The sequence below is a fragment of the Leiobunum rupestre genome, chromosome 1, assembly GCF_980474605.1.
Source record: "Leiobunum rupestre chromosome 1, qqLeiRupe1.1.hap1, whole genome shotgun sequence".
Taxonomy (NCBI): domain Eukaryota; kingdom Metazoa; phylum Arthropoda; class Arachnida; order Opiliones; family Sclerosomatidae; genus Leiobunum; species Leiobunum rupestre.
The window spans coordinates 80,365,539-80,389,332 of NC_143384.1; the positions used below are offsets into that span (position 1 = coordinate 80,365,539).

At 44.3% G+C, this 23,794-nt stretch overlaps 50 non-coding genes across 50 annotated transcripts; all 50 read right to left on the reverse strand.

Moving 5' to 3' along the window:
• Positions 1-96: 96 nt before the first annotated feature.
• On the reverse strand, positions 97-169 carry TRNAN-GUU (transfer RNA asparagine (anticodon GUU)). The gene has a single exon. It is a non-coding gene; the product is annotated as a tRNA-Asn (tRNA).
• Positions 170-289: 120 nt separating this feature from the next.
• Positions 290-362, reverse strand: TRNAN-GUU (transfer RNA asparagine (anticodon GUU)). Its single transcript has one exon. It is a non-coding gene; the product is annotated as a tRNA-Asn (tRNA).
• A 120-nt stretch (positions 363-482) lies between these two features.
• TRNAN-GUU (transfer RNA asparagine (anticodon GUU)) lies at positions 483-555 on the reverse strand. Its single transcript has one exon. It is a non-coding gene; the product is annotated as a tRNA-Asn (tRNA).
• A 120-nt stretch (positions 556-675) lies between these two features.
• Positions 676-748, reverse strand: TRNAY-GUA (transfer RNA tyrosine (anticodon GUA)). The gene has a single exon. It is a non-coding gene; the product is annotated as a tRNA-Tyr (tRNA).
• Positions 749-1,254: 506 nt separating this feature from the next.
• Positions 1,255-1,327, reverse strand: TRNAN-GUU (transfer RNA asparagine (anticodon GUU)). Its single transcript has one exon. It is a non-coding gene; the product is annotated as a tRNA-Asn (tRNA).
• A 120-nt stretch (positions 1,328-1,447) lies between these two features.
• Positions 1,448-1,520, reverse strand: TRNAN-GUU (transfer RNA asparagine (anticodon GUU)). The gene has a single exon. It is a non-coding gene; the product is annotated as a tRNA-Asn (tRNA).
• Positions 1,521-2,218: 698 nt separating this feature from the next.
• TRNAN-GUU (transfer RNA asparagine (anticodon GUU)) lies at positions 2,219-2,291 on the reverse strand. Its single transcript has one exon. It is a non-coding gene; the product is annotated as a tRNA-Asn (tRNA).
• Positions 2,292-2,411: 120 nt separating this feature from the next.
• TRNAN-GUU (transfer RNA asparagine (anticodon GUU)) lies at positions 2,412-2,484 on the reverse strand. Its single transcript has one exon. It is a non-coding gene; the product is annotated as a tRNA-Asn (tRNA).
• Positions 2,485-2,604: 120 nt separating this feature from the next.
• TRNAN-GUU (transfer RNA asparagine (anticodon GUU)) lies at positions 2,605-2,677 on the reverse strand. Its single transcript has one exon. It is a non-coding gene; the product is annotated as a tRNA-Asn (tRNA).
• A 120-nt stretch (positions 2,678-2,797) lies between these two features.
• On the reverse strand, positions 2,798-2,870 carry TRNAN-GUU (transfer RNA asparagine (anticodon GUU)). Its single transcript has one exon. It is a non-coding gene; the product is annotated as a tRNA-Asn (tRNA).
• A 120-nt stretch (positions 2,871-2,990) lies between these two features.
• Positions 2,991-3,063, reverse strand: TRNAN-GUU (transfer RNA asparagine (anticodon GUU)). The gene has a single exon. It is a non-coding gene; the product is annotated as a tRNA-Asn (tRNA).
• Positions 3,064-3,568: 505 nt separating this feature from the next.
• TRNAN-GUU (transfer RNA asparagine (anticodon GUU)) lies at positions 3,569-3,641 on the reverse strand. Its single transcript has one exon. It is a non-coding gene; the product is annotated as a tRNA-Asn (tRNA).
• A 120-nt stretch (positions 3,642-3,761) lies between these two features.
• TRNAN-GUU (transfer RNA asparagine (anticodon GUU)) lies at positions 3,762-3,834 on the reverse strand. The gene has a single exon. It is a non-coding gene; the product is annotated as a tRNA-Asn (tRNA).
• A 120-nt stretch (positions 3,835-3,954) lies between these two features.
• Positions 3,955-4,027, reverse strand: TRNAN-GUU (transfer RNA asparagine (anticodon GUU)). The gene has a single exon. It is a non-coding gene; the product is annotated as a tRNA-Asn (tRNA).
• Positions 4,028-4,340: 313 nt separating this feature from the next.
• On the reverse strand, positions 4,341-4,413 carry TRNAN-GUU (transfer RNA asparagine (anticodon GUU)). Its single transcript has one exon. It is a non-coding gene; the product is annotated as a tRNA-Asn (tRNA).
• A 120-nt stretch (positions 4,414-4,533) lies between these two features.
• On the reverse strand, positions 4,534-4,606 carry TRNAN-GUU (transfer RNA asparagine (anticodon GUU)). The gene has a single exon. It is a non-coding gene; the product is annotated as a tRNA-Asn (tRNA).
• Positions 4,607-4,726: 120 nt separating this feature from the next.
• TRNAN-GUU (transfer RNA asparagine (anticodon GUU)) lies at positions 4,727-4,799 on the reverse strand. Its single transcript has one exon. It is a non-coding gene; the product is annotated as a tRNA-Asn (tRNA).
• Positions 4,800-4,919: 120 nt separating this feature from the next.
• Positions 4,920-4,992, reverse strand: TRNAN-GUU (transfer RNA asparagine (anticodon GUU)). Its single transcript has one exon. It is a non-coding gene; the product is annotated as a tRNA-Asn (tRNA).
• A 120-nt stretch (positions 4,993-5,112) lies between these two features.
• Positions 5,113-5,185, reverse strand: TRNAN-GUU (transfer RNA asparagine (anticodon GUU)). Its single transcript has one exon. It is a non-coding gene; the product is annotated as a tRNA-Asn (tRNA).
• Positions 5,186-5,690: 505 nt separating this feature from the next.
• Positions 5,691-5,763, reverse strand: TRNAN-GUU (transfer RNA asparagine (anticodon GUU)). The gene has a single exon. It is a non-coding gene; the product is annotated as a tRNA-Asn (tRNA).
• A 120-nt stretch (positions 5,764-5,883) lies between these two features.
• Positions 5,884-5,956, reverse strand: TRNAN-GUU (transfer RNA asparagine (anticodon GUU)). Its single transcript has one exon. It is a non-coding gene; the product is annotated as a tRNA-Asn (tRNA).
• Positions 5,957-6,076: 120 nt separating this feature from the next.
• Positions 6,077-6,149, reverse strand: TRNAN-GUU (transfer RNA asparagine (anticodon GUU)). Its single transcript has one exon. It is a non-coding gene; the product is annotated as a tRNA-Asn (tRNA).
• A 120-nt stretch (positions 6,150-6,269) lies between these two features.
• TRNAN-GUU (transfer RNA asparagine (anticodon GUU)) lies at positions 6,270-6,342 on the reverse strand. Its single transcript has one exon. It is a non-coding gene; the product is annotated as a tRNA-Asn (tRNA).
• A 505-nt stretch (positions 6,343-6,847) lies between these two features.
• TRNAN-GUU (transfer RNA asparagine (anticodon GUU)) lies at positions 6,848-6,920 on the reverse strand. The gene has a single exon. It is a non-coding gene; the product is annotated as a tRNA-Asn (tRNA).
• Positions 6,921-7,040: 120 nt separating this feature from the next.
• On the reverse strand, positions 7,041-7,113 carry TRNAN-GUU (transfer RNA asparagine (anticodon GUU)). Its single transcript has one exon. It is a non-coding gene; the product is annotated as a tRNA-Asn (tRNA).
• A 120-nt stretch (positions 7,114-7,233) lies between these two features.
• TRNAN-GUU (transfer RNA asparagine (anticodon GUU)) lies at positions 7,234-7,306 on the reverse strand. Its single transcript has one exon. It is a non-coding gene; the product is annotated as a tRNA-Asn (tRNA).
• Positions 7,307-7,426: 120 nt separating this feature from the next.
• TRNAN-GUU (transfer RNA asparagine (anticodon GUU)) lies at positions 7,427-7,499 on the reverse strand. The gene has a single exon. It is a non-coding gene; the product is annotated as a tRNA-Asn (tRNA).
• Positions 7,500-7,812: 313 nt separating this feature from the next.
• TRNAN-GUU (transfer RNA asparagine (anticodon GUU)) lies at positions 7,813-7,885 on the reverse strand. Its single transcript has one exon. It is a non-coding gene; the product is annotated as a tRNA-Asn (tRNA).
• An 891-nt stretch (positions 7,886-8,776) lies between these two features.
• On the reverse strand, positions 8,777-8,849 carry TRNAN-GUU (transfer RNA asparagine (anticodon GUU)). Its single transcript has one exon. It is a non-coding gene; the product is annotated as a tRNA-Asn (tRNA).
• A 3,593-nt stretch (positions 8,850-12,442) lies between these two features.
• TRNAN-GUU (transfer RNA asparagine (anticodon GUU)) lies at positions 12,443-12,515 on the reverse strand. The gene has a single exon. It is a non-coding gene; the product is annotated as a tRNA-Asn (tRNA).
• Positions 12,516-12,828: 313 nt separating this feature from the next.
• TRNAN-GUU (transfer RNA asparagine (anticodon GUU)) lies at positions 12,829-12,901 on the reverse strand. Its single transcript has one exon. It is a non-coding gene; the product is annotated as a tRNA-Asn (tRNA).
• Positions 12,902-13,021: 120 nt separating this feature from the next.
• Positions 13,022-13,094, reverse strand: TRNAN-GUU (transfer RNA asparagine (anticodon GUU)). Its single transcript has one exon. It is a non-coding gene; the product is annotated as a tRNA-Asn (tRNA).
• Positions 13,095-13,214: 120 nt separating this feature from the next.
• On the reverse strand, positions 13,215-13,287 carry TRNAN-GUU (transfer RNA asparagine (anticodon GUU)). Its single transcript has one exon. It is a non-coding gene; the product is annotated as a tRNA-Asn (tRNA).
• Positions 13,288-13,600: 313 nt separating this feature from the next.
• Positions 13,601-13,673, reverse strand: TRNAN-GUU (transfer RNA asparagine (anticodon GUU)). The gene has a single exon. It is a non-coding gene; the product is annotated as a tRNA-Asn (tRNA).
• Positions 13,674-13,793: 120 nt separating this feature from the next.
• On the reverse strand, positions 13,794-13,866 carry TRNAN-GUU (transfer RNA asparagine (anticodon GUU)). Its single transcript has one exon. It is a non-coding gene; the product is annotated as a tRNA-Asn (tRNA).
• Positions 13,867-14,565: 699 nt separating this feature from the next.
• TRNAN-GUU (transfer RNA asparagine (anticodon GUU)) lies at positions 14,566-14,638 on the reverse strand. Its single transcript has one exon. It is a non-coding gene; the product is annotated as a tRNA-Asn (tRNA).
• Positions 14,639-14,758: 120 nt separating this feature from the next.
• TRNAN-GUU (transfer RNA asparagine (anticodon GUU)) lies at positions 14,759-14,831 on the reverse strand. Its single transcript has one exon. It is a non-coding gene; the product is annotated as a tRNA-Asn (tRNA).
• A 699-nt stretch (positions 14,832-15,530) lies between these two features.
• Positions 15,531-15,603, reverse strand: TRNAN-GUU (transfer RNA asparagine (anticodon GUU)). Its single transcript has one exon. It is a non-coding gene; the product is annotated as a tRNA-Asn (tRNA).
• Positions 15,604-15,723: 120 nt separating this feature from the next.
• TRNAN-GUU (transfer RNA asparagine (anticodon GUU)) lies at positions 15,724-15,796 on the reverse strand. The gene has a single exon. It is a non-coding gene; the product is annotated as a tRNA-Asn (tRNA).
• Positions 15,797-16,109: 313 nt separating this feature from the next.
• Positions 16,110-16,182, reverse strand: TRNAN-GUU (transfer RNA asparagine (anticodon GUU)). Its single transcript has one exon. It is a non-coding gene; the product is annotated as a tRNA-Asn (tRNA).
• A 313-nt stretch (positions 16,183-16,495) lies between these two features.
• TRNAI-GAU (transfer RNA isoleucine (anticodon GAU)) lies at positions 16,496-16,568 on the reverse strand. Its single transcript has one exon. It is a non-coding gene; the product is annotated as a tRNA-Ile (tRNA).
• Positions 16,569-16,688: 120 nt separating this feature from the next.
• TRNAN-GUU (transfer RNA asparagine (anticodon GUU)) lies at positions 16,689-16,761 on the reverse strand. Its single transcript has one exon. It is a non-coding gene; the product is annotated as a tRNA-Asn (tRNA).
• Positions 16,762-19,197: 2,436 nt separating this feature from the next.
• TRNAN-GUU (transfer RNA asparagine (anticodon GUU)) lies at positions 19,198-19,270 on the reverse strand. The gene has a single exon. It is a non-coding gene; the product is annotated as a tRNA-Asn (tRNA).
• An 892-nt stretch (positions 19,271-20,162) lies between these two features.
• On the reverse strand, positions 20,163-20,235 carry TRNAN-GUU (transfer RNA asparagine (anticodon GUU)). The gene has a single exon. It is a non-coding gene; the product is annotated as a tRNA-Asn (tRNA).
• A 313-nt stretch (positions 20,236-20,548) lies between these two features.
• TRNAI-GAU (transfer RNA isoleucine (anticodon GAU)) lies at positions 20,549-20,621 on the reverse strand. Its single transcript has one exon. It is a non-coding gene; the product is annotated as a tRNA-Ile (tRNA).
• Positions 20,622-20,741: 120 nt separating this feature from the next.
• On the reverse strand, positions 20,742-20,814 carry TRNAN-GUU (transfer RNA asparagine (anticodon GUU)). The gene has a single exon. It is a non-coding gene; the product is annotated as a tRNA-Asn (tRNA).
• Positions 20,815-21,320: 506 nt separating this feature from the next.
• On the reverse strand, positions 21,321-21,393 carry TRNAN-GUU (transfer RNA asparagine (anticodon GUU)). The gene has a single exon. It is a non-coding gene; the product is annotated as a tRNA-Asn (tRNA).
• Positions 21,394-21,513: 120 nt separating this feature from the next.
• On the reverse strand, positions 21,514-21,586 carry TRNAN-GUU (transfer RNA asparagine (anticodon GUU)). The gene has a single exon. It is a non-coding gene; the product is annotated as a tRNA-Asn (tRNA).
• A 1,664-nt stretch (positions 21,587-23,250) lies between these two features.
• On the reverse strand, positions 23,251-23,323 carry TRNAN-GUU (transfer RNA asparagine (anticodon GUU)). Its single transcript has one exon. It is a non-coding gene; the product is annotated as a tRNA-Asn (tRNA).
• Positions 23,324-23,636: 313 nt separating this feature from the next.
• On the reverse strand, positions 23,637-23,709 carry TRNAN-GUU (transfer RNA asparagine (anticodon GUU)). Its single transcript has one exon. It is a non-coding gene; the product is annotated as a tRNA-Asn (tRNA).
• Positions 23,710-23,794: the final 85 nt, after the last annotated feature.

Sequence of the window (23,794 nt, forward strand, 5' to 3'; positions counted from 1 at the left end):
TTTAAAAATTTATTCGAAATTCTCCTACGTTTCACAACTCACTATTCTTAACAAATATTAATAAAACGGAATGAACGCGAGTAAAACCAGAAGTGTCGCCACCGGATGGACTCGAACCATCAACCTTTCGGTTAACAGCCGAATGCGCTAACCATTGCGCCACGGAGGCTTCGATTCTAGCGGAGACGTATTATTCAACGATTTATTCTTAATTCTCCTACGTTTCACAACTCACTATTCTTAACAAATAATAATGAAACGGAATGAACGCGAGTAAAACGAGAAGCGTCGCCACCGGATGGACTCGAACCATCAACCTTTCGGTTAACAGCCGAACGCGCTAACCATTGCGCCACGGAGGCTTCGATTCTAGCGGAGACGTATTATTCAAAAATTTAATCGAAATTCTCCTACGTTTCACAAATCACTATTCTTAAGAAATAATAATGAAACGGAATAAACGCGAGTAAAACCAGAAGCGTCGCCACCGGATGGACTCGAACCATCAACCTTTCGGTTAACAGCCGAACGCGCTAACCATTGCGCCACGGAGGCTTCGACTGTGGCGGAGACGTATTATTTAAAAATTTATTCGAAATTCTCCTACGTTTCACAACTCACTATTCTTAACAAATATTAATGAAACGGAATGAACGCGAGTAAAACCATAAGTGTCGCCACCGGATGGACTCGAACCATCAACCTTTCGGTTTACAGCCGAACGCGCTAACCATTGCGCCACGGAGGCTTCGACTCTGGTGGAGACGTATTATTCAACGATTTATTCTTAATTCTCCTACGTTTCACAACTCACTATTCTTAACAAATAATAATGAAACGGAATGAACGCGAGTAAAACCAGAAGCGTCGCCACCGGATGGACTCGAACCAACAAGCTTTCGGTTAACAGCCGAACGCGCTAACCATTGCGCCACGGAGGCTTCGACTGTGGCGGAGACGTATTATTTAAAAATTTATTCGAAATTCTCCTACGTTTCACAACTCACTATTCTTAACAAATATTAATGAAACGGAATGAACGCGAGTAAAACCATAAGTGTCGCCACCGGATGGACTCGAACCATCAAACTTTCGGTTAACAGCCGAACGCGCTAACCATTGCGCCACGGAGGCTTCGATTCTAGCGGAGACGTATTATTCAACGATTTATTCTTAATTCTCCTACGTTTCACAACTCACTATTCTTAACAAATAATAATGAAACGGAATGAACGCGAGTAAAACGAGAAGCGTCGCCACCGGATGGACTCGAACCATCAACCTTTCGGTTAACAGCCGAACGCGCTAACCATTGCGCCACGGAGGCTTCGATTCTAGCGGAGACGTATTATTCAAAAATTTATTCGAAATTCTCCTACGTTTCACAACTCACTATTCTTAACAAATAATAATGAAACGGAATGAACGCGAGAAAAACCAGAAGCGTCGCCACCGGATGGACTCGAACCATCAACCTTTCGGTTAACAGCCGAACGCGCTTACCATTGCGCCACGGAGGCTTCGATTCTAGCGGAGACGTATTATTCAAAAATTTATTCGAAATTCTCCTACGTTTCACAACTCACTATTCTTAAGAAATAATAATGAAACGGAATGAACGCGAGTAAAACCAGAAGCGTCGCCACCGGATGGACTCGAACCATCAACCTTTCGATTAACAGCCGAATGTGCTAACCATTGCGCCACGGAGGTTCGACTCTGGCGGAGACGTATTATTCAACGATTTATTCTTAATTCTCCTACGTTTCCCAACTCACTATTCTTAACAAATAATAATGAAACGGAATGAACGCGAGTAAAACGAGAAGCGTCGCCACCGGATGGACTCGAACCATCAACCTTTCGTTTAACAGCCGAACGCGCTAACCATTGCGCCACGGAGGCTTCGATTCTGGCGGAGACGTATTATTTAAAAAATTATTCGAAAGTCTCCTACGTTTCACAACTCACTATTCTTAACAAATAATAATGAAACGGAATGAACGCGAGTAAAACCAGAAGCGTCGCCACCGGATGGACTCGAACCATCAACCTTTCGGTTAACAGCCGAACGCGCTAACCATTTCGCCACGGAGGCTTCGATTCTAGCGGAGACGTATTATTCAAAGATTTATTCGAAATTCTCCTACGTTTCACAACTCATTATTCTTAAGAAATAATAATGAAACGGAATGAACGCGAGTAAAACCAGAAGTGTCGCCACCGGATGGACTCGAACCATCAACCTTTCGGTTAACAGCCGAAAGCGCTAACCATTGCGCCACGGAGGCTTCGACTCTGGCGGAGACGTATTATTCAACGATTTATTCTTAATTCTCCTACGTTTCAAAACTCACTATTCTTAAGAAATAATAATGAAACGGAATGAACGCGAGTAAAACCAGAAGTGTCGCCACCGGATGGACTCGAACCATCAACCTTTCGGTTAACAGCCGAACGCGCTAACCATTGCGCCACGGAGGCTTCGACTCTAGCGGATACGTATTATTCAACGATTTATTCTTAATTCTCCTACGTTTCACAACTCACTATTCTTAACAAATAAGAATGAAACGGAATGAACGCGAGTTAAACCAGAAGTGTCGCCACCGGATGGACTCGAACCATCAACCTTTCGGTTAACAGCCGAACGCGCTAACCATTGCGCCACGGAGGCTTCGGTTCTAGCGGACACGTATTATTCAAAAATTTATTCGAAATTCTCCTACGTTTCACAACTCACTATTCTTAACAAATAATAATGAAACGGAATGAACGCGAGTAAAACGAGAAGCGTCGCCACCGGATGGACTCGAACCATCAACCTTTCGGTTAACAGCCGAACGCGCTAACCATTGCGCCACGGAGGCTTCGACTTTGGAGGAGACGTATTATTCAACGATTTATTCTTAATTCTCCTACGTTTCACAACTCACTATTCTTAACAAATAATAATGAAACGGAATGAACGCGAGTAAAACCAGAAGCGTCGCCACCGGATGGACTCGAACCATCAACCTTTCGGTTAACAGCCGAACGCGCTAACCATTGCGCCACGGAGGCTTCGACTCTGGAGGAGACGTATTATTCAACGATTTATTCTTAATTCTCCTACGTTTCACAACTCACTATTCTTAACAAATAATAATGAAACGGAATGAACGCGAGTAAAACCAGAAGCGTCGCCACCGGATGGACTCGAACCATCACCTTTCGGTTAACAGCCAAACGCGCTAACCATTGCGCCACGGAGGCTTCGATGCTAGCGGAGACGTATTATTCAAAGACTTATTTGAAATTCTCCTACGTTTCACAACTCATTATTCTTAAGAAATAATAATGAAACGGAATGAACGCGAGTAAAACCATAAGCGTCGCCACTGGATGGACTCTAACCATCAACCTTTCGGTTAACAGCCGAACGCGCTAACCATTGCGCCACGGAGGCTTCGACTCTGGCGGAGACGTATTATTCAACGATTTATTCTTAATTCTCCTACGTTTCACAACTCACTATTCTTAACAAATAATAATGAAACGGAATGAACGCGAGTAAAACGAGAAGCGTCGCCACCGGATGGACTCGAACCATCAACCTTTCGGTTAACAGCCGAACGCGCTAACCATTGCGCCACGGAGGCTTCGACTCTAGCGGATACGTATTATTCAACGATTTATTCTTAATTCTCCTACGTTTCACAACTCACTATTCTTAACAAATAATAATGAAACGGAATGAACGCGAGTAAAACGAGAAGCGTCGCCACCGGATGGACTCGAACCATCAACCTTTCGGTTAACAGCCGAACGCGCTAACCATTGCGCCACGGAGGCTTCGACTTTGGAGGAGACGTATTATTCAACGATTTATTCTTAATTCTCCTACGTTTCACAACTCACTATTCTTAACAAATAATAATGAAACGGAATGAACGCGAGTAAAACCAGAAGCGTCGCCACCGGATGGACTCGAACCATCAACCTTTCGGTTAACAGCCGAACGCGCTAACCATTGCGCCACGGAGGCTTCGACTCTGGAGGAGACGTATTATTCAACGATTTATTCTTAATTCTCCTACGTTTCACAACTCACTATTCTTAACAAATAATAATGAAACGGAATGAACGCGAGTAAAACCAGAAGCGTCGCCACCGGATGGACTCGAACCATCAGCCTTTCGGTTAACAGCCGAACGCGCTAACCATTTCGCCACGGAGGCTTCGATTCTAGCGGAGACGTATTATTCAAAGATTTATTCGAAATTCTCCTACGTTTCACAACTCATTATTCTTAAGAAATAATAATGAAACGGAATGAACGCGAGTAAAACCAGAAGTGTCGCCACCGGATGGACTCGAACCATCAACCTTTCGGTTAACAGCCGAAAGCGCTAACCATTGCGCCACGGAGGCTTCGACTCTGGCGGAGACGTATTATTCAACGATTTATTCTTAATTCTCCTACGTTTCAAAACTCACTATTCTTAAGAAATAATAATGAAACGGAATGAACGCGAGTAAAACCAGAAGTGTCGCCACCGGATGGACTCGAACCATCAACCTTTCGGTTAACAGCCGAACGCGCTAACCATTGCGCCACGGAGGCTTCGACTCTAGCGGATACGTATTATTCAACGATTTATTCTTAATTCTCCTACGTTTCACAACTCACTATTCTTAACAAATAAGAATGAAACGGAATGAACGCGAGTTAAACCAGAAGTGTCGCCACCGGATGGACTCGAACCATCAACCTTTCGGTTAACAGCCGAACGCGCTAACCATTGCGCCACGGAGGCTTCGGTTCTAGCGGACACGTATTATTCAAAAATTTATTCGAAATTCTCCTACGTTTCACAACTCACTATTCTTAACAAATAATAATGAAACGGAATGAACGCGAGTAAAACGAGAAGCGTCGCCACCGGATGGACTCGAACCATCAACCTTTCGGTTAACAGCCGAACGCGCTAACCATTGCGCCACGGAGGCTTCGACTTTGGAGGAGACGTATTATTCAACGATTTATTCTTAATTCTCCTACGTTTCACAACTCACTATTCTTAACAAATAATAATGAAACGGAATGAACGCGAGTAAAACCAGAAGCGTCGCCACCGGATGGACTCGAACCATCAACCTTTCGGTTAACAGCCGAACGCGCTAACCATTGCGCCACGGAGGCTTCGACTCTGGAGGAGACGTATTATTCAACGATTTATTCTTAATTCTCCTACGTTTCACAACTCACTATTCTTAACAAATAATAATGAAACGGAATGAACGCGAGTAAAACCAGAAGCGTCGCCACCGGATGGACTCGAACCATCACCTTTCGGTTAACAGCCAAACGCGCTAACCATTGCGCCACGGAGGCTTCGATGCTAGCGGAGACGTATTATTCAAAGACTTATTTGAAATTCTCCTACGTTTCACAACTCATTATTCTTAAGAAATAATAATGAAACGGAATGAACGCGAGTAAAACCATAAGCGTCGCCACTGGATGGACTCTAACCATCAACCTTTCGGTTAACAGCCGAACGCGCTAACCATTGCGCCACGGAGGCTTCGACTCTGGCGGAGACGTATTATTCAACGATTTATTCTTAATTCTCCTACGTTTCACAACTCACTATTCTTAACAAATAATAATGAAACGGAATGAACGCGAGTAAAACGAGAAGCGTCGCCACCGGATGGACTCGAACCATCAACCTTTCGGTTAACAGCCGAACGCGCTAACCATTGCGCCACGGAGGCTTCGACTCTAGCGGATACGTATTATTCAACGATTTATTCTTAATTCTCCTACGTTTCACAACTCACTATTCTTAACATATAAGAATGAAACGGAATGAACGCGAGTTAAACCAGAAGTGTCGCCACCGGATGGACTCGAACCATCAACCTTTCGGTTAACAGCCGAACGCGCTAACCATTGCGCCACGGAGGCTTCGGTTCTAGCGGACACGTATTATTCAAAAATTTATTCGAAATTCTCCTACGTTTCACAACTCACTATTCTTAACAAATAATAATGAAACGGAATGAACGCGAGTAAAACGAGAAGCGTCGCCACCGGATGGACTCGAACCATCAACCTTTCGGTTAACAGCCGAACGCGCTAACCATTGCGCCACGGAGGCTTCGACTTTGGAGGAGACGTATTATTCAACGATTTATTCTTAATTCTCCTACGTTTCACAACTCACTATTCTTAACAAATAATAATGAAACGGAATGAACGCGAGTAAAACCAGAAGCGTCGCCACCGGATGGACTCGAACCATCAACCTTTCGGTTAACAGCCGAACGCGCTAACCATTGCGCCACGGAGGCTTCGACTCTGGAGGAGACGTATTATTCAACGATTTATTCTTAATTCTCCTACGTTTCACAACTCACTATTCTTAACAAATAATAATGAAACGGAATGAACGCGAGTAAAACCAGAAGCGTCGCCACCGGATGGACTCGAACCATCACCTTTCGGTTAACAGCCAAACGCGCTAACCATTGCGCCACGGAGGCTTCGATGCTAGCGGAGACGTATTATTCAAAGACTTATTTGAAATTCTCCTACGTTTCACAACTCATTATTCTTAAGAAATAATAATGAAACGGAATGAACGCGAGTAAAACCATAAGCGTCGCCACTGGATGGACTCTAACCATCAACCTTTCGGTTAACAGCCGAACGCGCTAACCATTGCGCCACGGAGGCTTCGACTCTGGCGGAGACGTATTATTCAACGATTTATTCTTAATTCTCCTACGTTTCACAACTCACTATTCTTAACAAATAATAATGAAACGGAATGAACGCGAGTAAAACGAGTATCGTCGCCACCGGATGGACTCGAACCATCAACCTTTCGGTTAACAGCCGAACGCGCTAACCATTGCGCCACGGAGGCTTCGATTCTAGCGGAGACGTATTATTCAAAAATTTATTCGAAATTCTCCTACGTTTCACAACTCACTATTCTTAACAAATAATAATAAAACGGAATGAACGTGAGAAAAACCAGAAGCGTCGCCACCGGATGGACTCGAACCATCAACCTTTCGGTTAACAGCCGAACGCGCTAACCATTGCGCCACGGAGGCTTCGATTCTAGCGGAGACGTATTATTCAAAAATTTATTCGAAATTCTCCTACGTTTCACAACTCACTATTCTTAACAAATAATAATGAAACGGAATAAACGCGAGTAAAACCAGAAGCGTCGCCACCGGATGGACTCGAACCATCAACCTTTCGGTTAACAGCCGAACGCGCTAACCATTGCGCCACGGAGGCTTCGACTGTGGCGGAGACGTATTATTTAAAAATTTATTCGAAATTCTCCTACGTTTCACAACTCACTATTCTTAACAAATATTAATGAAACGGAATGAACGCGAGTAAAACCATAAGTGTCGCCACCGGATGGACTCGAACCATCAACCTTTCGGTTAACAGCCGAACGCGCTAACCATTGCGCCACGGAGGCTTCGACTCTGGTGGAGACGTATTATTCAACGATTTATTCTTAATTCTCCTACGTTTCACAACTCACTATTCTTAACAAATAATAATAAAACGGAATGAACGCGAGTAAAACCAGAAGCGTCGCCACCGGATGGACTCGAACCATCAAACTTTCGGTTAACAGCCGAACGCGCTAACCATTGCGCCACGGAGGCTTCGACTCTGGCGGAGACGTATTATTCAACGATTTATTCTTAATTCTCCTACGTTTCACAACTCACTATTCTTAACAAATAATAATGAAACGGAATGAACGCGAGTAAAACGAGAAGCGTCGCCACCGGATGGACTCGAACCATCAACCTTTCGGTTAACAGCCGAACGCGCTAACCATTGCGCCACGGAGGCTTCGATTCTAGCGGAGACGTATTATTCAAAAATTTATTCGAAATTCTCCTACGTTTCACAACTCACTATTCTTAACAAATAATAATGAAACGGAATGAACGTGAGAAAAACCAGAAGCGTCGCCACCGGATGGACTCGAACCATCAACCTTTCGGTTAACAGCCGAACGCGCTAACCATTGCGCCACGGAGGTTCGACTCTGGCGGAGACGTATTATTCAACGATTTATTCTTAATTCTCCTACGTTTCCCAACTCACTATTCTTAACAAATAATAATGAAACGGAATGAACGCGAGTAAAACGAGAAGCGTCGCCACCGGATGGACTCGAACCATCAACCTTTCGTTTAACAGCCGAACGCGCTAACCATTGCGCCACGGAGGCTTCGATTCTGGCGGAGACGTATTATTTAAAAAATTATTCGAAAGTCTCCTACGTTTCACAACTCACTATTCTTAACAAATAATAATGAAACGGAATGAACGCGAGTAAAACCAGAAGCGTCGCCACCGGATGGACTCGAACCATCAACCTTTCGGTTAACAGCCGAACGCGCTAACCATTTCGCCACGGAGGCTTCGATTCTAGCGGAGACGTATTATTCAAAAATTTAATCGAAATTCTCCTACGTTTCACAAATCACTATTCTTAAGAAATAATAACGAAACGGAATAAACGCGAGTAAAACCAGAAGCGTCGCCACTGGATGGACTCGAACCATCAACCTTTCGGTTAACAGCCGAACGCGCTAACCATTGCGCCACGGAGGCTTCGACTGTGGCGGAGACGTATTATTTAAAAATTTATTCGAAATTCTCCTACGTTTCACAACTCACTATTCTTAACAAATATTAATGAAACGGAATGAACGCGAGTAAAACCATAAGTGTCGCCACCGGATGGACTCGAACCATCAACCTTTCGGTTAACAGCCGAAAGCGCTAACCATTGCGCCACGGAGGCTTCGACTCTGGCGGAGACGTATTATTCAACGATTTATTCTTAATTCTCCTACGTTTCAAAACTCACTATTCTTAACAAATAATAATGAAACGGAATGAACGCGAGTAAAACGAGAAGCGTCGCCACCGGATGGACACGAACCATCAACCTTTCGTTTAACAGCCGAACGCGCTAACCATTGCGCCACGGAGGCTTCGATTCTGGCGGAGACGTATTATTTAAAAAATTATTCGAAAGTCTCCTACGTTTCACAACTCACTATTCTTAACAAATAATAATGAAACGGAATGAACGCGAGTAAAACCAGAAGCGTCGCCACCGGATGGACTCGAACCATCAACCTTTCGGTTAACAGCCGAACGCGCTAACCATTTCGCCACGGAGGCTTCGATTCTAGCGGAGACGTATTATTCAAAGATTTATTCGAAATTCTCCTACGTTTCACAACTCATTATTCTTAAGAAATAATAATGAAACGGAATGAACGCGAGTAAAACCAGAAGCGTCGCCACCGGATGGACTCTAACCATCAACCTTTCGGTTAACAGCCGAACGCGCTAACCATTGCGCCACGGAGGCTTCGACTCTGGCGGAGACGTATTATTCAACGATTTATTCTTAATTCTCCTACGTTTCACAACTCACTATTCTTAACAAATAATAATGAAACGGAATGAACGCGAGTAAAACGAGAAGCGTCGCCACCGGATGGACTCGAACCATCAACCTTTCGTTTAACAGCCGAACGCGCTAACCATTGCGCCACGGAGGCTTCGATTCTAGCGGAGACGTATTTTTCAAAAATTTATTCGAAATTCTCCTACGTTTCACAACTCACTATTCTTAACAAATAATAATGAATTGGAATGAACGCGAGTAAAACCAGAAGCGTCGCCACCGGATTGACTCGAACCATCAACCTTTCGGTTAACAGCCGAACGTGCTAACCATTGCGCCACGGAGGCTTCGACTCTGGCGGAGACGTATTATTCAACGATTTATTCTTAATTCTCCTACGTTTCCCAACTCACTATTCTTAACAAATAATAATGAAACGGAATGAACGCGAGTAAAACGAGAAGCGTCGCCACCGGATGGACTCGAACCATCAACCTTTCGGTTAACAGCCGAACGCGCTAACCTTTGCGCCACGGAGGCTTCGATTCTGGCGGAGACGTATTATTCAAAAAATTATTCGAAATTCTCCTACGTTTCACAACTCACTATTCTTAACAAATAATAATGAAACGGAATGAACGCGAGTAAAACGAGAAGCGTCGCCACCGGATGGACTCAAACCATCAACCTTTCGGTTAACAGCCAAACGCGCTAACCATTGCGCCACGGAGGCTTCGATTCTGGCGGAGACGTATTATTCAAAAAATTATTCGAAATTCTCCTACGTTTCACAGCTCACTATTCTTAACAAATAATAATGAAACGGAATGAACGCGAGTAAAACCAGAAGCGTCGCCACCGGATGGACTCGAATCATCAACCTTTCGGTTAACAGCCGAACCCGCTAACTATTGCGCCACGGAGGCTTCGATGCTAGCGGAGACGTATTATTTAAAGATTTATTCGAAATTCTCCTACGTTTCACAACTCACTATACTTAAGAAATAATAATGAAACGGAATGAACGCGAGTAAAACCAGAAGCGTCGCCACCGGATGGACTCTAACCATCAACCTTTCGGTTAACAGCCGAACGCGCTAACCATTGCGCCACGGAGGCTTCGACTCTGGCGGAGACGTATTATTCAACGATTTATTCTTAATTCTCCTACGTTTCACAACTCACTATTCTTAACAAATAATAATGAAACGGAATGAACGCGAGTAAAACGAGAAGCGTCGCCACCGGATGGACTCGAACCATCAACCTTTCGGTTAACAGCCGAACGCGCTAACCAATGCGCCACGGAGGCTTCGATTCTAGCGGAGACGTATTATTCAAAAATTTATTCGAAATTATCCTACGTTTCACAACTCACTATTCTTAACAAATAATAATGAAACGGAATGAACGCGAGAAAAACCAGAAGCGTCGCCACCGGATGGACTCGAACCATCAACCTTTCGGTTAACAGCCATACGCGCTAACCATTGCGCCACGGAGGCTTCGATTCTAGCGGAGACGTATTATTCAAAAATTTATTCGAAATTCTCCTACGTTTCACAACTCACTATTCTTAAGAAATAATAATGAAACGGAATGAACGCGAGTAAAACCAGAAGCGTCGCCACCGGATGGACTCGAACCATCAACCTTTCGGTTAACAGCCGAACGCGCTAACCATTGTGCCATGGAGGCTTCGACTCTGGCGGAGACGTATTATTCAACGATTTATTGTTAATTCTCCTACGTTTCACAACTCACTATTCTTAACAAATAATAATGAAACGGAATGAACGCGAGTAAAACGAGAAGCGTCGCCACCGGATGGATTCGAACCATCAACCTTTCGGTTAAAAGCCGAACGCGCTAACCATTGCGCCACGGAGGCTTCGACTCTGGCGGAGACGTATTATTCAGAGATTTATTCTTAATTCTCCTACGTTTCACAACTCACTATTCTTAACAAATAATAATGAAACGGAATGAACGCGAGAAAAACCAGAAGCGTCGCCACCGGATGGACTCGAACCATCAACCTTTCGGTTAACAGCCAAACGCGCTAACCATTGCGCCACGGAGGCTTCGACTCTGGCGGAGACGTATTATTCAACGATTTATTGTTAATTCTCCTACGTTTCACAACTCACTATTCTTAACAAATAATAATGAAACGGAATGAACGCGACTAAAACGAGAAGCGTCGCCACCGGATGGATTCTAACCATCAACCATTCGGTTAACAGCCGAACGCGCTAACCATTGCGCAACGGAGGCTTCGACTCTGGCGGAGACGTATTATTCAACGATTTATTCTTAATTCTCCTACGTTTCACAACTCACTATTCTTAACAAATAATAATGAAACGGAATGAACGCGAGTAAAACGAGAAGCGTCGCCACCCGATGGTTTCGAACCATCAAACTTTCGGTTAACAGCCGAACGCGCTAACCATTGCGCCACGGAGGCTTCGACTCTGGCGGAGACGTATTATTCAACGATTTATTCTTAATTCTCCTACGTTTCACAACTCACTATTCTTAACAAATAATAATGAAACGGAATGAACGCGAGTAAAACGAGAAGCGTCGCCACCGGATGGATTCGTACCATCAACCTCTCGGTTAACAGCCGAACGCGCTAACCATTGCGCCACGGAGGCTTCGACTCTGGCGGAGACGTATTATTCAACGATTTATTCTTAATTCTCCTACGTTTCACAACTCACTATTCTTAACAAATAATAATGAAACGGAATGAACGCGAGTAAAACGAGAAGCGTCGCCACCGGATGGACTCGAACCATCAACCTTTCGGTAACAGCCGAACGCGCTAACCATTGCGCCACGGAGGCTTCGACTCTAGCGGAGACGTATTATTCAACGATTTATTGTTAATTCTCCTACGTTTCACAACTCACTATTCTTAACAAATAATAATGAAACGGAATGAACGCGAGTAAAACGAGAAGCGTCGCCACCGGATGGATTCGAACCATCAACCTTTCGGTTAACAGCCGAACGCGCTAACCATTGCGCCACGGAGGCTTCGACTCTGGCGGAGACGTATTATTCAACGATTTATTGTTAATTCTCCTACGTTTCACAACTCACTATTCTTAACAAATAATAATGAAACGGAATGAACGCGAGTAAAACGAGAAGCGTCGCCACCGGATGGATTCGAACCATCAACCTTTCGGTTAACAGCCGAACGCGCTAACCATTGCGCCAAGGAGGCTTCGACTCTGGCGGAGACGTATTATTCAGAGATTTATTCTTAATTCTCCTACGTTTCACAACTCACTATTCTTAAAAAATAATAATGAAACGGAATGAACGCGAGTAAAACGAGAAGCGTCGCCACCGGATGGACTCGAACCATCAACCTTTCGGTTAACAGCCGAACGCGCTAACCATTGCGCCACGGAGGCTTCGACTCTGGCGGAGACGTATTATTCAACGATTTATTCTTAATTCTCCTACGTTTCACAACTCACTATTCTTAACAAATAATAATGAAACGGAATGAACGCGAGTAAAACGAGAAGCGTCGCCACCGGATGGACTCGAACCATCAACCTTTCGGTTAACAGCCGAACGCGCTAACCATTGCGCCACGGAGGCTTCGATTCTGGCGGAGACGTATTATTCAAAAAATTATTCGAAATTCTCCTACGTTTCACAACTCACTATTCTTAAGAAATAATAATGAAACGGAATGAACGCGAGTAAAACCAGAAGCGTCGCCACCGGATGGACTCGAACCATCAACCTTTCGGTTAACAGCCGAACGCGCTAACCATTGCGCCACGGAGGCTTCGATTCTAGCGGAGACGTATTATTCAAAGATTTATTCGAAATTCTCCTACGTTTCACAACTCACTATTCTTAAGAAATAATAATGAAACAGAATGAACGCGAGTAAAACCAGCAGCGTCGCCACCGGATGGACTCTAACCATCAACCTTTCGGTTAACAGCCGAACGCGCTAACCATTGCGCCACGGAGGCTTCGATTCTAGCGGAGACGTATTATTGAACGATTTATTCTTAATTCTCCTACGTTTCACATATCACTATTCTTAACAAATAATAATGAAACGGAATGAACGCGAGTAAAACGAGAAGCGTCGCCACCGGATGGACTCGAACCATCAACCTTTCGGTTAACAGCCGAACGCGCTAACCATTGCGCCACGGAGGCTTCGACTCTGGCGGAGACGTATTATTCAACGATTTATTCTTAATTCTCCTACGTTTCACAACTCACTATTCTTAACAAATAATAATGAAACGGAATGAACGCGAGTAAAACGAGAAGCGTCGCCACCGGATGGACTCGAACCATCAACCTTTCGGTTAACAGCCGAACGCGCTAACCATTGCGCCACGGAGGCTTCGATTCTGGCGGAGACGTATTATTCAAAAAATTATTCGAAATTCTCCTACGTTTCACAACTCACTATTCTTAAGAAATAATAATGAAACGGAATGAACGCGAGTAAAACCAGAAGCGTCGCCACCGGATGGACTCTAACCATCAACCTTTCGGTTAACAGCCGAACGCGCTTCCCATTGCGCCACGGAGGCTTCGACTCTGGCGGAGACGTATTATTCAACGATTTATTCTTAATTCTCCTACGTTTCACAGCTCACTATTCTTAACAAATAATAATGAAACGGAATGAACGCGAGTAAAACGAGAAGCGTCGCCACTGGATGGATTCGAACCATCAACTGCTCGGTTAACAGACAAACGCGCTAACCATTGCGCCACGGAGGCTTCGACTCTGGCGGAGACGTATTATTCAACGATTTATTCTTAATTCTCCTACGTTTCACATATCACTATTCTTAAGAAATAATAATGAAACAGAATGAACGCGAGTAAAACCAGCAGCGTCGCCACCGGATGGACTCTAACCATCAACCTTTCGGTTAACAGCCGAACGCGCTAACCATTGCGCCACGGAGGCTTCGATTCTAGCGGAGACGTATTATTGAACGATTTATTCTTAATTCTCCTACGTTTCACATATCACTATTCTTAACAAATAATAATGAAACGGAATGAACGCGAGTAAAACGAGAAGCGTCGCCACCGGATGGACTCGAACCATCAACCTTTCGGTTAACAGCCGAACGCGCTAACCATTGCGCCACGGAGGCTTCGACTCTGGCGGAGACGTATTATTCAACGATTTATTCTTAATTCTCCTACGTTTCACAACTCACTATTCTTAACAAATAATAATGAAACGGAATGAACGCGAGTAAAACGAGAAGCGTCGCCACCGGATGGACTCGAACCATCAACCTTTCGGTTAACAGCCGAACGCGCTAACCATTGCGCCACGGAGGCTTCGATTCTGGCGGAGACGTATTATTCAAAAAATTATTCGAAATTCTCCTACGTTTCACAACTCACTATTCTTAAGAAATAATAATGAAACGGAATGAACGCGAGTAAAACCAGAAGCGTCGCCACCGGATGGACTCTAACCATCAACCTTTCGGTTAACAGCCGAACGCGCTTCCCATTGCGCCACGGAGGCTTCGACTCTGGCGGAGACGTATTATTCAACGATTTATTCTTAATTCTCCTACGTTTCACAGCTCACTATTCTTAACAAATAATAATGAAACGGAATGAACGCGAGTAAAACGAGAAGCGTCGCCACTGGATGGATTCGAACCATCAACTGCTCGGTTAACAGACAAACGCGCTAACCATTGCGCCACGGAGGCTTCGACTCTGGCGGAGACGTATTATTCAACGATTTATTCTTAATTCTCCTACGTTTCACATATCACTATTCTTAACAAATAATAATGAAACGGAATGAACGCGAGTAAAACGAGAAGCGTCGCCACCGGATGGTTTCGAACCATCAAACTTTCGGTTAACAGCCGAACGCGCTAACCATTGCGCCACGGAGGCTTCGATTCTAGCGGAGACGTATTATTCAACGATTTATTCTTAATTCTCCTACGTTTCACAACTCACTATTCTTAACAAATAATAACGAAACGGAATTAACGCGAGTAAAACGAGAAGCGTCGCCACCGGATGGACTCGAACCATCAACCTTTCGGTTAACAGCCGAACGCGCTAACCATTGCGCCACGGAGGCTTCGACTCTGGCGGAGACGTATTATTCAACGATTTATTGTTAATTCTCCTACGTTTCACAACTCACTATTCTTAACAAATAATAATGAAACGGAATGAACGCGAGTAAAACGAGAAGCGTCGCCACCGGATGGATTCGAACCATCAACCTTTCGGTTAACAGCCGAACGCGCTAACCATTGCGCCACAGAGGCTTCGACTCTGGCGGAGACGTATTATTCAACGATTTATTCTTAATTCTCCTACGTTTAACAACTCACTATTCTTAACAAATAATAATGAAACGGAATGAACGCGAGTAAAACGAGAAGCGTCGCCACCGGATGGTTTCGAACCATCAAACTTTCGGTTAACAGCCGAACGCGCTAACCATTGCGCCACGGAGGCTTCGATTCTAGCGGAGACGTATTATTCAAAGATTTATTCGAAATTCTCCTACGTTTCACAACTCACTATTCTTAAGAAATAAGAATGAAACGGAATGAACGCGAGTAAAACCAGAATCGTCGCCACCGGATGGACTCGAACCATCAACCTTTCGGTTAACAGCCGAACGCGCTAACCATTGCGCCACGGAGGCTTCGATTCTAGCGGAGACGTATTATTCAAAGATTTATTCGAAATTCTCCTACGTTTCACAACTCACTATTCTTAAGAAATAATAATGAAACGGAATGAACGCGAGTAAAACCAGAAGCGTCGCCACCGGATGGACTCTAACCATCAACCTTTCGGTTAACAGCCGAACGCGCTAACCATTGCGCCACGGAGGCTTCGACTCTGGCGGAGACGTATTATTCAACGATTTATTCTTAATTCTCCTACGTTTCACAACTCACTATTCTTAACAAATAATAATGAAACGGAATGAACGCGAGTAAAACGAGAAGCGTCGCCACCGGATGGATTCGAACCATCAACCTTTCGGTTATCAGCCGAACGCGCTAACCATTGCGCCACGGAGGCTTCGATTCTTGCGGAGACGTATTATTCAACGATTTATTCTTAATTCTCCTACGTTTCACAACTCACTATTCTTAACAAATAATAATGAAACGGAATGAACGCGATTAAATCGAGAAGCGTCGCCACCGGATGGACTCGAACCATCAACCTTTCGGTTAACAGCCGAACGCGCTAACCATTGCGCCACGGAGGCTTCGATTCTGGCGGAGACGTATTATTCAACGATTTATTCTTAATTCTCCTACGTTTCACATATCACTATTCTTAACAAATAATAATGAAACGGAATGAACGCGAGTAAAACGAGAAGCGTCGCCACCGGATGGTTTCGAACCATCAAACTTTCGGTTAACAGCCGAACGCGCTAACCATTGCGCCACGGAGGCTTCGACTCTAGCGGAGACGTTTTATTCAACGATTTATTCTTAATTCTCCTACGTTTCACAACTCACTATTCTTAACAAATAATAATGAAACGGAATGAACGCGAGTAAAACGAGAAGCGTCGCCACCGGATGGACTCGAACCATCAACCTTTCGGTTAACAGCCGAGCGCGCTAACCATTGCGCCACGGAGGCTTCGATTCTGGCGGAGACGTATTATTCAAAAAATTATTCGAAATTCTCCTACTTTTCACAACTCACTATTCTTAAGAAATAATAATGAAACGGAATGAACGCGAGTAAAACCAGAAGCGTCGCCACCGGATGGACTCTAACCATCAACCTTTCGGTTAACAGCCGAACGCGATATCCATTGCGCCACGGAGGCTTCGACTCTGGCGGAGACGTATTATTCAACGATTTATTCTTAATTCTCCTACGTTTCACAACTCACTATTCTTAACAAATAATAATGAAACGGAATGAACGCGAGTAAAACGAGAAGCGTCGCCACTGGATGGATTCGAACCATCAACTGCTCGGTTAACAGCCGAACGCGCTAACCATTGCGCCACGGAGGCTTCGACTCTGGCGGAGACGTATTATTCAACGATTTATTCTTAATTCTCCTACGTTTCACAACTCACTATTCTTAACAAATAATAATGAAACGGAATGAACGCGAGAAAAACCAGAAGCGTCGCCACCGGATGGACTCGAACCATCAACCTTTCGGTTAACAGCCAAACGCGCTAACCATTGCGCCGTGGAGGCTTCGACTCTGGCGGAGACGTATTATTCAACGATTTATTCTTAATTCTCCTACGTTTCACATATCACTATTCTTAACAAATAATAATGAAACGGAATGAACGCGAGTAAAACGAGAAGCGTCGCCACCGGATGGTTTCGAACCATCAAACTTTCGGTTAACAGCCGAACGCGCTAACCATTGCGCCACGGAGGCTTCGATTCTAGCGGAGACGTATTATTCAAAGATTTATTCGAAATTCTCCTACGTTTCACAACTCACTATTCTTAAGAAATAATAATGAAACAGAATGCACGCGAGTAAAACCAGAAGCGTCGCCACCGGATGGACTCTAACCATCAACCTTTCGGTTAACAGCCGAACGCGCTAACCATTGCGCCACGGAGGCTTCGACTCTGGCGGAGACGTATTATTCAACGATTTATTCTTAATTCTCCTACGTTTCACAACTCACTATTCTTAACAAATAATAATGAAACGGAATGAACGCGAGTAAAACGAGAAGCGTCGCCACTGGATGGATTCGAACCATCAACTGCTCGGTTAACAGCCGAACGCGCTAACCATTGCGCCACGGAGGCTTCGACTCTGGCGGAGACGTATTATTCAACAATTTATTCTTAATTCTCCTACGTTTCACAACTCACTATTCTTAACAAATAATAATGAAACGGAATGAACGCGAGAAAAACCAGAAGCGTCGCCACCGGATGGACTCGAACCATCAACCTTTCGGTTAACAGCCAAACGCGCTAACCATTGCGCCACGGAGGCTTCGATTCTGGCGGAGACGTATTATTCAAAAAATTATTCGAAGTTCTCCTACGTTTCACAACTCACTATTCTTAAGAAATAATAATGAAACGGAATGAACGCGAGTAAAACCAGAAGCGTCGCCACCGGATGGACTCTAACCATCAACCTTTCGGTTAACAGCCGAACGCGCTTCCCATTGCGCCACGGAGGCTTCGACTCTGGCGGAGACGTATTATTCAACGATTTATTCTTAATTCTCCTACGTTTCACAGCTCACTATTCTTAACAAATAATAATGAAACGGAATGAACGCGAGTAAAACGAGAAGCGTCGCCACTGGATGGATTCGAACCATCAACTGCTCGGTTAACAGACAAACGCGCTAACCATTGCGCCACGGAGGCTTTGACTCTGGCGGAGACGTATTATTCAACGATTTATTCTTAATTCTCCTACGTTTCACATATCACTATTCTTAACAAATAATAATGAAACGGAATGAACGCGAGTAAAACGAGAAGCGTCGCCACCGGATGGTTTCGAACCATCAAACTTTCGGTTAACAGCCGAACGCGCTAACCATTGCGCCACGGAGGCTTCGATTCTAGCGGAGACGTATTATTCAACGATTTATTCTTAATTCTCCTACGTTTCACAACTCACTATTCTTAACAAATAATATCGAAACGGAATTAACGCGAGTAAAACGAGAAGCGTCGCCACCGGATGGACTCGAACCATCAACCTTTCGGTTAACAGCCGAACGCGCTAACCATTGCGCCACGGAGGCTTCGACTCTGGCGGAGACGTATTATTCAACGATTTATTGTTAATTCTCCTACGTTTCACAACTCACTATTCTTAACAAATAATAATGAAACGGAATGAACGCGAGTAAAACGAGAAGCGTCGCCACCGGATGGTTTCGAACCATCAAACTTTCGGTTAACAGCCGAACGCGCTAACCATTGCGCCACGGAGGCTTCGATTCTAGCGGAGACGTATTATTCAAAGATTTATTCGAAATTCTCCTACGTTTCACAACTCACTATTCTTAAGAAATAATAATGAAACAGAATGAACGCGAGTAAAACCAGAAGCGTCGCCACGGGATGGACTCTAACCATCAACCTTTCGGTTAACAGCCGAACGCGCTAACCATTGCGCCACGGAGGCTTCGACTCTGGCGGAGACGTATTATTCAACGATTTATTCTTAATTCTCCTACGTTTCACAACTCACTATTCTTAACAAATAATAATGAAACGGAATGAACGCGAGTAAAACGAGAAGCGTCGCCACTGGATGGATTCGAACCATCAACTGCTCGGTTAACAGCCGAACGCGCTAACCATTGCGCCACGGAGGCTTCGACTCTGGCGGAGACGTATTATTCAACGATTTATTCTTAATTCTCCTACGTTTAACAACTCACTATTCTTAACAAATAATAATGAAACGGAATGAACGCGAGTAAAACGAGAAGCGTCGCCACCGGATGGTTTCGAACCATCAAACTTTCGGTTAACAGCCGAACGCGCTAACCATTGCGCCACGGAGGCTTCGATTCTAGCGGAGACGTATTATTCAAAGATTTATTCGAAATTCTCCTACGTTTCACAACTCACTATTCTTAAGAAATAAGAATGAAACGGAATGAACGCGAGTAAAACCAGAATCGTCGCCACCGGATGGACTCGAACCATCAACCTTTCGGTTAACAGCCGAACGCGCTAACCATTGCGCCACGGAGGCTTCGATTCTAGCGGAGACGTATTATTCAAAGATTTATTCGAAATTCTCCTACGTTTCACAACTCACTATTCTTAAGAAATAATAATGAAACGGAATGAACGCGAGTAAAACCAGAAGCGTCGCCACCGGATGGACTCTAACCATCAACCTTTCGGTTAACAGCCGAACGCGCTAACCATTGCGCCACGGAGGCTTCGACTCTGGCGGAGACGTATTATTCAACGATTTATTCTTAATTCTCCTACGTTTCACAACTCACTATTCTTAACAAATAATAATGAAACGGAATGAACGCGAGTAAAACGAGAAGCGTCGCCACCGGATGGATTCGAACCATCAACCTTTCGGTTATCAGCCGAACGCGCTAACCATTGCGCCACGGAGGCTTCGATTCTTGCGGAGACGTATTATTCAACGATTTATTCTTAATTCTCCTACGTTTCACAACTCACTATTCTTAACAAATAATAATGAAACGGAATGAACGCGATTAAATCGAGAAGCGTCGCCACCGGATGGACTCGAACCATCAACCTTTCGGTTAACAGCCGAACGCGCTAACCATTGCGCCACGGAGGCTTCGATTCTGGCGGAGACGTATTATTCAACGATTTATTCTTAATTCTCCTACGTTTCACATATCACTATTCTTAACAAATAATAATGAAACGGAATGAACGCGAGTAAAACGAGAAGCGTCGCCACCGGATGGTTTCGAACCATCAAACTTTCGGTTAACAGCCGAACGCGCTAACCATTGCGCCACGGAGGCTTCGACTCTAGCGGAGACGTTTTATTCAACGATTTATTCTTAATTCTCCTACGTTTCACAACTCACTATTCTTAACAAATAATAATGAAACGGAATGAACGCGAGTAAAACGAGAAGCGTCGCCACCGGATGGTTTCGAACCATCAAACTTTCGGTTAACAGCCGAACGCGCTAACCATTGCGCCACGGAGGCTTCGACTCTAGCGGAGACGTTTTATTCAACGATTTATTCTTAATTCTCCTACGTTTCACAACTCACTATTCTTAACAAATAATAATGAAACGGAATGAACGCGAGTAAAACGAGAAGCGTCGCCACCGGATGGACTCGAACCATCAACCTTTCGGTTAACAGCCGAACGCGCTAACCATTGCGCCACGGAGGCTTCGATTCTGGCGGAGACGTATTATTCAAAAAATTATTCGAAATTCTCCTACGTTTCACAACTCACTATTCTTAAGAAATAATAATGAAACGGAATGAACGCGAGTAAAACCAGAAGCGTCGCCACCGGATGGACTCGAACCATCAACCTTTCGGTTAACAGCCGAACGCGCTAACCATTGCGCCACGGAGGCTTCGATTCTAGCGGAGACGTATTATTCAAAGATTTATTCGAAATTCTCCTACGTTTCACAACTCACTATTCTTAAGAAATAATAATGAAACAGAATGAACGCGAGTAAAACCAGAAGCGTCGCCACCGGATGGACTCTAACCATCAACCTTTCGGTTAACAGCCGAACGCGCTAACCATTGCGCCACGGAGGCTTCGACTCTGGCGGAGACGTATTATTCAACGATTTATTCTTAATTCTCCTACGTTTCACAACTCACTATTCTTAACAAATAATAATGAAACGGAATGAACGCGAGTAAAACGAGAAGCGTCGCCACTGGATGGATTCGAACCATCAACTGCTCGGTTAACAGCCGAACGCGCTAACCATTGCGCCACGGAGGCTTCGACTCTGGCGGAGACGTATTATTCAACGATTTATTCTTAATTCTCCTACGTTTCACAACTCACTATTCTTAACAAATAATAATGAAACGGAATGAACGCGAGAAAAACCAGAAGCGTCGCCACCGGATGGACTCGAACCATCAACCTTTCGGTTAACAGCCAAACGCGCTAACCATTGCGCCGTGGAGGCTTCGACTCTGGCGGAGACGTATTATTCAACGATTTATTCTTAATTCTCCTACGTTTCACATATCACTATTCTTAACAAATAATAATGAAACGGAATGAACGCGAGTAAAACGAGAAGCGTCGCCACCGGATGGTTTCGAACCATCAAACTTTCGGTTAACAGCCGAACGCGCTAACCATTGCGCCACGGAGGCTTCGATTCTAGCGGAGACGTATTATTCAAAGATTTATTCTTAATTCTCCTACGTTTCACAACTCACTATTCTTAAGAAATAATAATGAAACAGAATGCACGCGAGTAAAACCAGAAGCGTCGCCACCGGATGGACTCTAACCATCAACCTTTCGGTTAACAGCCGAACGCGCTAACCATTGCGCCACGGAGGCTTCGACTCTGGCGGAGACGTATTATTCAACGACTTATTCTTAATTCTCCTACGTTTCACAACTCACTATTCTTAACAAATAATAATGAAACGGAATGAACGCGAGTAAAACGAGAAGCGTCGCCACTGGATGGATTCGAACCATCAACTGCTCGGTTAACAGCCGAACGCGCTAACCATTGCGCCACGGAGGCTTCGACTCTGGCGGAGACGTATTATTCAACAATTTATTCTTAATTCTCCTACGTTTCACAACTCACTATTCTTAACAAATAATAATGAAACGGAATGAACGCGAGAAAAACCAGAAGCGTCGCCACCGGATGGACTCGAACCATCAACCTTTCGGTTAACAGCCAAACGCGCTAACCATTGCGCCACGGAGGCTTCGACTCTGGCGGAGACGTATTATTCAACGATTTATTCTTAATTCTCCTACGTTTCACATATCACTATTCTTAACAAATAATAATGAAACGGAATGAACGCGAGTAAAACGAGAAGCGTCGCCACCGGATGGTTTCGAACCATCAAACTTTCGGTTAACAGCCGAACGCGCTAACCATTGCGCCACGGAGGCTTCGATTCTAGCGGAGACGTATTATTCAACGATTTATTCTTAATTCTCCTACGTTTCACAACTCACTATTCTTAACAAATAATAACGAAACGGAATTAACGCGAGTAAAACGAGAAGCGTCGCCACCGGATGGACTCGAACCATCAACCTTTCGGTTAACAGCCGAACGCGCTAACCATTGCGCCACGGAGGCTTCGATTCTGGCGGAGACGTATTATTCAAAAAATTATTCGAAATTCTCCTACGTTTCACAACTCACTATTCTTAAGAAATAATAATGAAACGGAATGAACGCGAGTAAAACCAGAAGCGTCGCCACCGGATGGACTCTAACCATCAACCTTTCGGTTAACAGCCGAACGCGCTAACCATTGCGCCACGGAGGCTTCGACTCTGGCGGAGACGTATTATTCAACAATTTATTCTTAATTCTCCTACGTTTCACAACTCACTATTCTTAAGAAATAATAATGAAACGGAATGAACGCGAGAAAAACCAGAAGCGTCGCCACCGGATGGACTCGAACCATCAACCTTTCGGTTAACAGCCGAACGCGCTAACCATTGCGCCACGGAGGCTTCGACTCTGGCGGAGACGTATTATTCAACGATTTATTCTTAATTCTCCTACGTTTCACAACTCACTATTCTTAACAAATAATAA